General features: G+C 45.6%; 1 protein-coding gene across 2 annotated transcripts in view; it reads right to left on the bottom strand.

Annotated features, from left to right (window-relative positions):
* The window catches only part of LOC148529166 (uncharacterized), a 60,978-nt gene that overhangs the window by 18,827 nt on the left and 27,646 nt on the right, over positions 1 to 14,505 (bottom strand). The window contains exon 1 of one of the 2 annotated variants that reach the window (XM_088468898.1): positions 10,432 to 10,540. The exons of the other annotated variant lie outside the window; for it this stretch is intronic. The gene's annotated coding sequence lies outside the window, so the exon portion shown is untranslated. Of the gene's footprint in view, positions 1 to 10,431; positions 10,541 to 14,505 lie in introns of those variants that run through there. 2 annotated transcript variants of the gene reach the window in all.

Genomic DNA, 14,505 nt, shown 5'->3' with positions numbered 1-14,505 from the left:
CAGGTGCAGAAGGGGGGACAGCATGAAGGAACAGGCAGACAGGTTTGGTGTGCATGTAGTAAGGTCAGCTCTGGAGATCACAGCAGGGAGTCAGGGATAGGCCGAATGAGGGATCCCACTAGAGCATGGGCAGAGCGACTGCTTAGAAACCTGAAGAGACCCCGAGATGCTGGCCGGCTGAGATAGATGCGCTAGTGGGAGGCCCCACAGCAGGCAGTGTCAGTGGTGTCCAGAGTAGGCTCTTCAGGTAAGGAAGGGCTGGGGCTGGCTCACCGGAGGTCCCATGCAGCGGCTGGTGCAAGTCTGGTGGCGAGTAAAGAGGCGCCGGGCACTAATTGGTGTAGAGTTGGCCAAGAATCCAGTCTGCAGTTCAGGCTGGAACTAGGCCCCGAGGGATGCGAGCCACCAGCAGCGCCATGGACGATGCAGACTGGGGTAAGGGAGAAGCTGAGGGGGCAGTAGGAAGGCACAATGGCCGGGTAAAGCTGCCCCAAACATCTGGGAGTCACTCCAGCAGGGAGAGCCCACAAAGGTATTGTAGTGACTAGAGATGCTTGCCTAGGTCTTGTCTTTCAATGGCCTCTCATGTACCCCTTTAACACTATGGGATGTATATGTTGTGTTTGAGCTTAAACAGTAATTCTAAGGGCCATATTGAAACATCTTTACCAAGTCATTACACTGAAGGCATATTTTAACCAATGATTGGTTGGTTATAGCATACTAGTCACAAGCCATTCATTATTTAAGTCTGTTGTGTAGACAGTGTGTAATGCATACTTTAATGTAAAATAATATGTTATAGGATATATTATTACTAGAAAGCAGGAATAGGTGTACCCTACATTAGGGCCACATGATGTACTGTGTAACCTGTTACTACCACTGAACAGTGGCGTCACTAGATGGGCGTCTCTCTGAGTGGATGACACCAAAATGTCGGCTCCTCTTCAGTGACCAGGAGCCGGGTACTGTACTGTGATGTTATTGTGCAGTGTGTGGAGAGACTCAGGGGCAGCCCAGCATCTTCAGGTGTGCTGGGCATGAAGGGGGTCTATAGACGCACTGGGTGTCACCGACCCCAGTGATGCCACTGCCATTGAAGTAAACAATTTGTCCCAGTATCAGTCTGGGAATTTCAGAAGACTTGAATATTGACGGAATTTGCTCAACAAGATTTCCTGAATAAGCAAAACTGCTCAATTTTTTTTTTTTTATTTCTTAGAAGGTAAAGAATATGGGTTCACAGTATGAACTTTCCTTAACCTACAGATATTTTTCACACTCAAGGTGCATACACACATAAGGATTTTCTGTCCAACCATCCAACTAGTTGATTGGTTGGAATGAAAATCTGGTAAGGTATGAAAGCAAATGACAATCAGCAATTTGATCCCAAACACCGGAAAATGGACAAAAACTGTTGTTTGAAGAAATTGTTTTGATAAAAAATTTAACAATCTTGTCTGACGACCATTTTCATCTGTTTTCTGGCATTTAGGAGCAAATTGCGTTACCAGATTTTCATTCCAACCAATCAACTAGTTGGATGGTTGGACAGAAAATTTTTACATGTGTACCCAGCTTAAGACTATCCTGTTTATAAGGATTTATTTTTTTTTACATTTTCCAGTACCCTTGAAGAGCAGCCTTTTGGCATCTGTGCAATTGCTTTGTGCCATAGACAGTCATATAAAGGTGAATAGGGGGTAGTGTCTAGACTCAGCTGGGGGGAAAATGGAAGATCTTGGCTTGATTGTAAGCCTAATAATGAGACTGTGATGGAAATCAAGACAAGACGTATGACAGCTGCACACCATTCTTAAAAAGTAAACAACAACAAATTGTTCACATTTAGGGCCTGAATGAAATTGTCACGCCTGAGGTTTGGTTTTAGACTGCAGCAGACGTGGGAGACTGAAAAGGTGCACACAAATGTGGGTGGTTTTAACCAGGACTTCCTCATATAGGAATATGACAATGCTGTGATTACTGTGATGCCCGAAGGCGATGAATGGAAGGATAAAGTCTATTATATGAGAACTTGGTAATTGCAGGCAGAAGATCAATGATGGTTGAAATAACTTGATATAGATAAAAGTCCAATGTAATATTAGAACAAACTTGATAAGAGTTGATTAATGTCCATAAATGAAGAATGACATTTAATTTGTTGTTGATCCGATGTTTGAAGAATGATGATTGATGAGAATCCAATGTTTCAAGATTGATGATAATTGACTTAATGAGGATCCGATGTCTGAAGATTGATAATTGATTTGATGAAGATTCGATGTTTGAGGAATGATAATGGATTAGAGGAGGATTCGATGTTTGGGGAATGATAATGGATGCGATGTTAGTTAATAGTAGGAACCGATGATGAGGTTTTTTTTAGAGATGATCGGTGGGTACCGTTGATGACACTTGGTAGGAACCAATGGTGATACTTTATTAGAGGTGATCGGTAGGAACCGATGATGACAATTGGAAGGAACCGATGGTGATACTTTATTAGAGATGATAGGTAGGAACCGATGATGTCACTTGGTAGGAACTGATGGTGATACTGTATTAGAGATGATCGGTAGGAACTGATGAAGATTTGAGAGATAATTCCCAATGATAATTTCTAGACTTCAGCAGATGATAACTGAGAGATAATTCCCAATAGCAAATCCAGACTGCGGCAAATGATATGAGAGGAATTCCCAATGGCAAGTCCAGACTGTAGCAAATGATGAAGGAGTCTTGATAGAAGATGGAGACAATTGCATAGGATGGACAGCGCCGTACAGAAACAGCAATTGAGGGAGCTCAGCACTAGAGCTGTTACTTCAGTACGAAGAGACGTCGTACTGGCAACAGAGGCCAGTCAGTGAAAGCAATTTATAGGACTGGATCCTAGATGATTGGTCAGTGCAGTCATCAGTTCAGAAGGCCGTGCACTGAGTGGAAGCTGAGTCCAAGATTGTCGTGCCCATGTCTCCGCTCCGGAGGGAGACCCGGCGTGCAGCCTATATGTTAATAACCTGAAGAAGCCTGCCTGTAGTAGAAGGCCGCGGAGCACCAAGTGTATATCCTGACACCATCCGTGTGCGGCGCGCGACTCTGATGCAATGAAGTCCAAAGTTTTGACCCAGACCACCAATAGTTTGGTGAACTGAATCGTAGGAGATTCATTGAGCCCCAAACTTCCTTTCCATTGTAATGAAAATTGCATGTACATGTGATTTAAAATACATAATTAAATCATATATTTAACAGTGTTTGGAATTAAAGAGGGAGGGTTTTAATTACACACAAGAAATAAAAAAATAAAGGTGATGTAAAATAAGTACAGTGTATATAAACAGTATTTCCTTCAATTGATTTAGAAAATAAAAATCTAGATTTTCTTGTAGTCTACTTTGTGGCATGTATAATGAGGCCCTGTTTGTACACATAATAAACACATTTCCTAGATATTAACGAGTAACAGTATATAATCATAGTCACTGCTACATGATCAAACAGTCATCCAATATGTTAGCTGCTGAAACGTTTCTGCAGAACACTAGAGGAGCGTGCACGTTAAGATCTGACGTCCGATTCCATGGAACATATTGTACTGGAACTGCTTGTTTCTGCATTTTTAGACCTCCACACCAGCTAACTATTTTTATATGTCTTCTCATCAATCAGTCTGCAGTCCTTATTGCTGCAATCATTGGTTCCCACTGGACAGAATATTTACAGTAAGGCAACAAATGTAGGAGACTGACAGACCGCCTGACAGCACAGCTTGGACTCTTAACAGGTGCTGTCTGCCAAACCAAACAATGTTTACCAGCAAGCTGCCATGATCTGAAAATATTTTCTGCTTACTTGGCATAGTCTCTAGAATTAGGACAGTATGCACCATAAAACTAATCTGAATATCCTAGAGATGTTATAGTTGAATATAGGATCATCTAAAGACAGTTGAGTTTGTGGGTTCATATATGCAGCATGCTTCATTATTACACGCTGATGCAATGTATCTCATTTTAAAAAATATCCTTTTTTAAATCTTACAAATGTAAAATTAAACCTTTTTGCATTTAGTTTCTATTTTGAGGGGATTATTTAATGCAACATACATTAGTAAAAAGGTGTTACAATGCAGTGGGAAACAAGGAAACAGATGATACCATGTCAAAAGAAATATATTCATTTATAAATCATATAAGAGAGGATCTTGTCAACAAGGTGTGAAATACCTAGGATCATTAATTATTATTTATTACCAAAAGAGCTGCATTTTCCTAGCTAATACACAACTGGGGAATGCCTTATATAGAGTAATATAATTACGAGGGACCTATTTATTAAATCATTTTTGCAGCATATTCACCGAAAAACACCAATTTTAAGTATATTAAGTATCCGCCAAATATTTGAAGATATCTGCCACAGTCCCTTCAAATCCGACAGCAGCTGTCAGATTTACCAAGCCCGGAGTTTGGCCCCAGCATCTAACATCGTCTGAAGATGATGCTAGCCACTGTAGCCTATGGGATGCATTTCAGAAAAAATTACCCTCTCTGGCAATGGCCACTACACATGCATGGTCAGCAGATCACACATGCGCAGAACGACCCTTGCTGCTGAAGAAGTGAAATGATCATTTGCTATCACTTCTTACACTTTCGGAGCCCCTGTCCCTGGTTGTGATTAATAGTACATCCGAACGACCTATGAATTCTTATGGCCATGAATAGCTATAACAAAGTATAATTATCGGGTCTAAAACCTGATAATTAGCAAATATGCCCCAGTGTATGTTGACAAGTATTTTGCAATAGAAAAACTAGAAATGTATCCTCCCTTAGCAGACAGTGGGGGAGATGTATTATAGCAGCACGTGCAACCCTGGAGCCGGCAGCCCCCCCAACAGCAGGGACAGTGCTGTCCCTGCTGTGGGGATAGGGCATTGCAAGGCTGTAGCTGTCGATAGCGACAGCTGCAACAGGCGGAATGGTCAGACGAACTGACCATTCATACATTGCCCAGGCTATCAGCGCTGCTATCTTGTAGATAGCAATGCTGATAATGACAGGGGTGCATAAACCCGCCAAACCCCCCGATCATACATCGGGGAGAAGTGGTATCAGCGCTCATAATGTACGCTGATACCGCTTCAATGCTTCATACATCTCCCCAAGTGTCTTCAGCTGCTATTCAATATTCATGTCAAATGGTCCGGAAGATGGCTGTTTGTGTAGGAATATAACCAAATCATCTTACAACAGAGTTTCAACCAGACTTGTGCCCCCTGTGTCACCACCTGCACCGTGCCCCCACCAGCTTCTTACCACCTGTCTCTACAGCCTCCTGTCTCGTCACTTCAGCTTCCTGCCCACCATCAATTCAGCCTCCTGCCATATCACTCCACCCTCCATCACTCCAGCCTCCTGCGCCCCTTGTCACTCCAGCCTCCTGCCTCATGTTTTTCCAGCCTCCTGCCTATCACTCAGGAGCTTTTTCTCAGTCTAAGGCTGTTTCTGTTTTTCAACACTGGCCTGGGACATACAAGATAGGTCATTCTAGAGGTTGATGGTCACAAAAAACTGGCCAAATAAATAAAACCTATATATCCTTCCACCCCCCATCTCTATGTGCTGTGTTGTGCTACCTAACAGAAAACTACCTGTACCGTGCTCCCCCATCCCCAACAGTCTTGTACTGTGATACCCTAACAGTCCTGTTCTGTGCAACCCCAACAGTCCTGTTCTGTGCTCCTCAAGCTTCAACTGCCCTGTACTATGCTCCCTTAACTGTCCTTCTGTGCTCCCCCAACTGTACTGTACTGTGCCCCCCCACCCACAACTGTCCTGTTCTGTGCTCCTCCACCAGTCTTACACTATGCTCCCTAACTCCCAACTGTCCTGGACTGTGTTCCCCAACCCCCAATTGTCCTGTCCCATGTGTCCTGTACTGTGCTCCCCCACCCCCATTTGTCCTGTACTATGCTCCCCCACCACCAACTGTCCTGTACTGTGTTCACCCAATTTGCTCTCCCAAATGTCATGTATGTTGCACCCCCACCCCCAACTGTTCTGTATTATTCTGCCCAACTGTCCTGTACTGTGCTCCCCCACCCCAACTGTCATGTACTGTGCTTCCTCACCACCAACTGTCCTGTACTGTGCTTCCTCACCACCAACTGTCCTGTACTGTGCTCCTCCACCCCCAACTGTCCTGTACTATGATCCCTCAACACAGAGCCGTAACTAGACTTTTTGGTGCCTTGTGCCATAGAGAACATTGGCACCCCCTCCCCATTTTTTAAATAGGGACATAAGGTAATGCACCTGAAAAAGGGTCATGGCCTAATGGGGAAGAGCCAGGGAAGAGATAAGGGAAGCCAGGAGATACTGGAGATAAAAGAAGAGGATGCTACAAGTGAGAATGATAATAAACAAAAAAATTGACAGGCCCAAACAGTGCCGCCTGCTATGCGGTGCCCTGTGCCATTACACTGGTCGCACTACCCTAGTTACGGCCCTGCCCCAACAGTCCTATACTGTCCTCCCTCCACCCCAAATTGTCCTGTACTGGGTTTCCCAAACTGTCCTGTACTGTGCTCCCCAACCCCAACATTCTTGTTCTGTCCTCGAACACCAGACTCCAGTAGTTAACTACATGGCTGAGTCCTTGCTTTGACAGAAAGTATCCAATTAACTTCTTATTGTGTGTCCCTCAGTCTTGGGCATCGGCATTGTAGGCTCTTTCTCTTCAGCTGGTCTCTCTCCCACTCCGATAACTGATATGCATTGTTGCAAGTTTATTGCAACATTGCCGAGAATAAGTAATTATGTGGTGAGCACGGGTTCTGCAGTGGCATCTTTCCAGTCCAGGCAAGCATGGATGAGCTCCAAGGGGCAATGGCAGCACCCACATGGGCCTTTGCGCCCTGTGCACTGTCCAAGTTCCGACAGCAGCGCCGCCCACATGATCATTTGTGCTGGGAGGAGTACTGCAGGAATTTTTCTTGCAGTGTGCGGGCTGGTGAGGACTGCGGCTGCGCCCCCAATGCTTCAGTGGTCCGGGAGATGGCCCTATCAGTGGCAGGCTGGGCCGGGGGGCAGGGTGCCATGTGCCCCCCGGGCCACAGCGCCATGCGGGCCGCTGACTGCGGGCAGTCTGTGTCTCTGTGACACAGGCTGCAACGGGTGTGTAGCGCTGACCGGACGGAGTTCAGTCAGCGCTACACTGACTAACACACAGCCGCCAGCTCCGGCAGCTGTGTGTTTGTTTTGATCAACAGCCAATGAGAGTCTGACAGACTCTCATTAGTTGCTGCTGCGCCCACTGCAGGAGCCGCTCCATCTTCCGGCTCCTGCAGTGAGTAATGGGAGAGGCGTCATGACATCATGACGTCTCTCCCATAATGCACAGCGGCCCGGCCTGGGAGGACAGATGGAGGAGCGGATGGCGTGGCAGGAGCGGGGATTCAGGTAAGTGGGTTTTTCTTATTTTTTTTATTACGTGTGTCTTCTGGGGGGGCTGGCACTACAAGGGGGAGACCACTACTGGGGGCACTACAAGGGGGGGACTACTACTACTGGGGACTACTACTACTGGGGGCACTACAAGGGGGGCTACTACTACTGGGGGCACTACAAGGGGGGGACTACTACTACTGGGGGCACTACAAATGGGGGCTACTATTAGGGGCACTACAAGCAGTGGGGACTACTACTAGGGGCACTGCATAGGGGGGAGGGGACTACTATTAGGGGCACTACATAGGGGGGAGGGGACTACCACTGGGGGCACTGCATCGAGGGACCACTGCTGGGGGCTCTATATAAAAGGCAATACTGGGGGTACTGCATAGGGGGAGTCTACAACTGTGGCCACTATTTAAGGGGCACTGCATAAGGGTTACCACTATTTTGGGCACTGCATGGGGGTGGACTGCTACTGGGGGCACTACATAAGGGGCACTGCATAGGGGGTACCACTATTGGGGGCACTATATAAAGGGCTTACTACTGGGGGCACAAGGGGCACTGCACAGGGGGGACCACTACTGGGGGCACTATATAAGGGGCTTACTACTGGGGGCACAGGAGGGACCACTACTGGGGGCACTATATAAGGGGCTTACTACTGGGGGCACAGGGGGACCACTACTGGGGGCACTGTATAAGGGGCACTGCATAGGGGGGATCACTACTGGGGGCACTACTGGAGGCCTGCATAAGGGGGACCTCTCCTGGGGCACAGGGGGGCACTGCATATAGGCACTATGACGGGGCTGCCCCTAATCTTTATTATTACTTTACATTAATCCCATATGGACCCGCCTCCTCTCTGGAACACTTGAGGGGGGGGGCGCCGTAGCACGCACGCTCTTCGAGCACCATGGCTACACGCTACTCCTCTGCCAGGGCTGCCTGCATGCATTTGCCCCCCAGGCTAAAAGTTGCCAGCCAGCTCCTGGGCCCTATCAACTCTCTCCTCGAGCTACCCCCGCCTCTGTTCAGAGAATTGTTAAGAGAAGTGAGAGTTCAATGAAGTTGAGAAAGCTGTGTGGTGCAAAAGTTTTGTGGAATCACAAAGCCAAAAACCATTCTGAAATAGTGGGTGACCATCTTATGTCTTAAAAAATGACAGGGTGCAATATGTCATTAAAAGTAATTTTTTTGATCTCTCACATACTTTTTTTCTGGAAAACATGGGTGCAGTGTGGGACAAACATAGTGACCATTTTCATCATGTCATTTCTAACAAGAAAAAAGTGTTACCAAAGCAAGTAGAGCCCCTTGAGACATTCCTAGGCAAAGTACAGCAGGAAATTAAATAGAGCTACTTTTCAAAATGCAAATTTGTGATTATTTTTTATCAGATTTTGATTAGCATGATTGAAAAATTTCACAAACTTATTTGATTTAACTCATAAAAAAATACTGTAAGAATAAAGTATTTTCATTATTGGGAAAGGATCTTTTTTTGTTTCCCAATTTTAATTTGTGATATTTATGTTGCCAAATGACCTGCCCAAAAATTGCCAAAATATGCTCAGCAAAGAATGGGTTAAAAATGTCATAATAAATTAATAATTATGTATCTAGAACATTTCTTCTACTCTTTTCAGATGAAGAGTTGGCTCATAGTTCTTCCCTTTTAGTCCCAGAACAGTGGGTGCTAGACTAATGACGCACACTCCTATAAAGGTAGTTTTAAAGCAATTAACAATGGAGCTTAGAACTATAACTTGCTTAAATATCGTTGGTGCCCCATTTTCACCAATTTATCTATTTTTACTTACATACTAGCTCGTTTTCAAATATAGTTCCCTTATATTTATTGTAACACCCCTGTTTGTTGTCATAATTATACAGTATCTCTTGTTTCAGTTATTGAAAGGGGTGTTTTAGAAAAACTAGTTAACAGGAATAATATTCATTGCCTTATCATTTTTCCATTTAGTTCCAGTGCATAAATGTTAATATCCCATGGGAGCTTTCATGGGAAATGAGAACCAGCCATACCCATCATCACTGCGTCTAATTTGTAGCCATTTAAATATAGCTATGTTTACCATACAGATATAGAATTTTGTTACATTTGAACCACTTTTTTATTTTTATCTGGAAAAGGCAGATATAATCTCCTGGAAACAAATTATAAATATAACATGTTGCCATAAAATAATACAGAACTGGAGTTTCCCAGAAAACATTCTCTCACTTTTCCTAGCTATTCATATTGATGTTGCTTCTTTATGCAAACATTTGTGTTATAATATAGGAAATATACTCTGCCTATATAACATATATTTACTAAAATTGACCAGACTAGAACTATGTGTGAAATTATTTGCATAATCCTTTACAATACAGTTTAACCTTGAAGCAAAATAAATACTACAATCGAAGCAGAACTCTACTTTAAATATGAATGCTGATCATAGTCATGAAAAACAGAAAATTATTTATATACTGTGTATATAGAGGCATGTATATATATATATATATAGGTAATCCAGAAATCTAGAAAGTAAAGACCTTTTGCGCATAGGCGAAACTAGAGATCTGGTAATAGGTGGTCCCAGTTTCAGCATGTCAGATATTGTGTTACTGTTTCTTGGGAAAGAAAACAGTATCACACACCAGTGGTGTCTGTCCCCATGGTGTTACTCTGTGTGAGGAGGGTCTTTGTGTGCATGGCGTTGCCGCGCGCCGCTGGCAAAGGGGCGTGGCCTCATTGACAGGGGCATGGTCACTTGGGAAGGGGTGTGGCCTTGACACCCGAACCCCAGTGGTCCAGTGTGGTGGTGGGTGCCAGAAGTACGGGTGAGCACTGTGCAGTGCCAGCTCCCTCATGCTGTCAGAGCCAAGTGCTGCACTTAATGCTACAGTTTTTGGGGCCCCAGTCAGTTTGAAAGTCTTTTCTTACCTATATGGTAGAACCTCTGAGGAATTTGAGGGGAACGGGGAACCTCTGAGGAATTTGAGCCTCACTGGGCAGTGTCTTCAGCCGGTATTCACTATTCATGCAGGAGATCACATTGTCTGGAAGATGCCTGTTTATGTAGAAATATAACCCATGTCATCATCATAACCAGATAATATATACTGTAGTAACAGAAGTTTTTGTGCAGGAAAAATTTGAATTTCCCTGATCAAACTTCTTTGTCTCTCCAGGCTCCCCAGTGTTACTCCAGACCACCCAATGTCTCCATCCCTAGGCCCCCCTGTGGATCTCCAGGCTGTGTCTCTTTATCTCCAGGCACCCATGTCTCTCCTTCTCCAGGCCCCTTTGTCTCCCACCAGGACCCCCTGGGCCTCACCATCCCCATGACCCCCTGGGCCTCCCCATCTCCAGGACCTCCTGCATCTTTCCATCCTTAGGCCCACCTGTGGCTCTCAGCCTCATTCCTCCAGCCCCAGCGTGCATCTCTCAGCTCCATTCTCCCGGCCCCAGTGTACATCTCTCAGCCCCATTCCCCCCGACTCCAGTGTGCATCTCTCTGCCCCAGTGCATCTCTCATCCCCATTTCCCCAGCCCGTGTGCATCTCTCTGCCCCATTCCCCCAGCCCCAGTGTTCGTCAGAATCATTCCCCAGCCCATGTCACCCCAGCCCTGTGCAGTCAGCTCCAGCCTTCCCCCCCAGCCCCCTGTGCAGTCAGCTCTAACCCTCACCAGGCCCCTGTGCAGTCAGCTCCAACCCAGCCCCCTGTGCAGTCAGCTCCAACCTTCCCCCCCCAGCCCCCTGTGCAGTCAGCTCCAACCCCCCTCAGCCCCCTGTGCAGTCAGCTCCAATCCCCCCTAGCCCCCTGTGCAATCAGCTCCAACCTTCCCCCTATCAGCCCCCTGTGCAATCAGCTCCAACCTTCCCCCTATCAGCCCCCCTGTGCAGTCAGCTCCAATCTTCCTCCTCCCAGCCCCCTGTGCAGTCAGCTCAACCTTCCCCCTCCCAGCCCCCTGTGCAGTCAGCTCCCCCACTCCAGCCCCCTGTGCAGTCAGCTCCAATCCCCCCTTCCCCCTGCAGTCACTGCCGCTGCTAGCACTTACCTGCTCAGTGCTGCACCATCCTCTGCTCTATCTGCGCCGCTGCTTGTGGGAAGAGCTGCTGCTGGGCATGCACAGCATCTCCCCCGGCAGCCATTTTTTTCTTTTTAAGGTAAGCTTCTGCCCGTGCGCATTGCGCAGAAGCCGTAGACTGTAGAGCTGCCCGATCGGAGCTCAGCTCCGATTGTGGCAGCAGGTGTGGGAGGGTGCAGGGCGGCTACCAGCCACTGCCCTGGACGGTGGTGGGCGGGCAGTGGCGGTTCGGCGAACTGGGCTAATGGGTGATCCTGTCCACCCCCGGACCACCCCCCAGTTTCGCCTGTGCTTTTGCGAATTCCCACTATGCATTTCACTCACTGTAACCAATTCATGGTCGAACGGTCTCCCTAACCTGTTTTCTAAGTGCTCTGTGAGTGGAGTGCTGTTATGGTTGTTTTTGGCGATGTTGTGCATTGTTAAAAATAAACCCTATAAAGCTAAATCCCTCCAGCTGTGAAGTGAGGAATTTTATTTGGTTCTTGAATGCGCAGAAAGTGAGACCTGATGAAATTTATCTGTAAGCAGGTATATGGTGATGTGAAAAAATGGTATGAAATGTTCAATAATGGTTGAACAAATGTGCATTGCATGTTGACGATCAACTGGGGCGCCCGTCACAGTTTTGGTGGGAAGTTTGCGATCATCCACCCTATAGTCTGCACCTTGCTCTAAGCGATGTTTACCTTTTTTTGGACTAAGGGCCTGAGTCAGAGTTGGGAATAGAGAGAGATATCTCTCTCAACTGATCATCTTGGTGAAACCATGCTGCACTGCAGGTGGGGCAGATTTAAAATGTGCAGAGAGATTTAGATTTGGGAGGGAGGTGTCCAAACTGACATCTAAATTGTAGAGTAATAATAAAGCTGTGCAGTATTTGTGGGCTACATGTAAAAGCAGCTAGTATTTACCCTACATGCAAAAAAAAAATTATGTATTTACACCCCTTGCATTGCAAAATGGTTTTTCCAGGTACACAGTTAAGTGCTATCTCTCTCTCTATTCCCAACTCTGAATCAGGCCCTAAGCTCAAAGAGTTCCTGGACAGAAAATGTTTTGGAAGTGGTGATGAGTTGAAGTTTGCAGTCAACAACTGGTTCAATGGACTGGAAGCAGCTGAGTACAATAAGGGGACTCTAAAGCTCATGGACAGATATGATCAATGCTTACATACAGGAGGTGACTTTGTTTTGTTTTTTTACTGCCAACCGGGTTTTACTTTCTGGATTGCATATTATATATAACAATATATAACAACAGGCGACACTCCAGGTCTTTGCAAATAATTACAGCTTGAATTTATTTGCAAAGACCTGTAATGCCACCTGTTATATTTCTATATACATACAGTAACTGTTGAGGAGGGCACACATGCAGCTGACATTTATTGAAGATTGATTGCCAGTCCGATTGGATACACACACACATATATATATATATATATATATATATATATATATATATATATATATTTATATAGGCACTCCAGTGTTGTCCATGTTTTACCAAGGGTGCCAGGATATAGTTGCTGCAGTGTGAGCAATGGTAAATAGCACTAAAACTTCAAGCATTTAGAAAGGGCACTTGGCTGTAAGTAACACTTTGGTGTTTGAATCACTAACTTGCAGTGCCATTTTCCATCTAATGTTATATAAAGGCATAACTTGTCCTAAAATTACCAAAAATATGTCCTGTATGTTTGTGTCCAACAGCCAGTGGGAGACTCTGTACCTCATACATTTCCATCCATGAGTCAGGAGGGCTGATAGGCTTAAATGAAGAGATAAGCTCTGAAGACTTGGAGACTATTAGTTTCACAATCTATCGGACCCTGGACCTCACATACTGGGTCCAGACTGTGATTGGTTAAGCTCCCCAGTTCTTTCCTGCAGAGTTCGCCAAGCTATGGTTTCCTATGGCCAGGCTCAAGCCACAGGAGTGTTCCATGCAGCAGTGGCATCCATGAATGCCACCGCCTTGGATATCCCTCCATCTCCAGTCAGCCAATCTAGATTCAGGATTCCTGGTCTATGTAGCATTGCCTGATCTTCATCTCTTCCTCTGAGGACTGCTGGTGAAGGCTTCTGGTGATCAGCTTCTCTGTTAGCTACTGTAGTATCATCCAGTTCCTTCATTCATTGCTCCTTTAGTGAATCTCCTATTACTGCTCACTTGGGCTGCAGTATTCCTCCAGTCATTTCTCCTGCATTGAATCTCCTGTTAACGCTCACTTGGACTACAGCATTCCTCCAATCGTTGCTCCTGCAATGAATCTCCTGTTAAAGCTCACTTGGACTGCAGCATTCCTCCCGTCATTTCTCCTGCAGTGATTCTCCTGTTGCTGCTTATTCAGTCTGCAGCATTCCACCTGTTCCTGAATTAACTGCTTCAGCAAGTTCATTTCAAGTTTCTGCTTAATTAGACTCCAGCATTTCACCTAGTACCTGCATTTACTGCTTTAACAAATTCATCAGACTGTAACATTCCACTAATTCTTGCATTTAATGCTTCTTCAAGTTCATCTGAAATTGCTGCTTAATCAGACTGCGGCAATCTACCTACTCCTGCTATTACTGCTTCTACAGGCACAAATCCAATCACTACAAACTCAGGGCCTGATTCAGAGATGTATGCAGTGCCGATATTTATGCAGATCGAGTGATTGTTTGCCACACGTGCAGTGATTGGTCTGTGATTAAGCTCGCACAGAGGATCCGCTTGCAAAGTGAGTGGCAGGTAGTCAGCATTTGGAGGAGGTAATGGGGGTGGCTAGAGAAACTCAGGCGCGTCGGACTGTTTATGCACTTTTTTCTGAGCATCCATAAATTAGCTACTGCATTCTTACTCACAGCAGAACAGCCCTCTGCGTGTCTGGAGATCAGCTATGTCTTCTATCGCTTAGATTTACTAAGAAGGCTGAGG

The sequence above is a fragment of the Taudactylus pleione genome, unplaced genomic scaffold, assembly GCF_031769625.1.
Source record: "Taudactylus pleione unplaced genomic scaffold, aTauple2 ptg000086l, whole genome shotgun sequence".
NCBI lineage: Eukaryota > Metazoa > Chordata > Amphibia > Anura > Myobatrachidae > Taudactylus > Taudactylus pleione.
The sequence above is the reverse complement of the archived record's forward strand: the minus strand, read 5'-3'. Positions and strand labels throughout refer to the sequence as shown.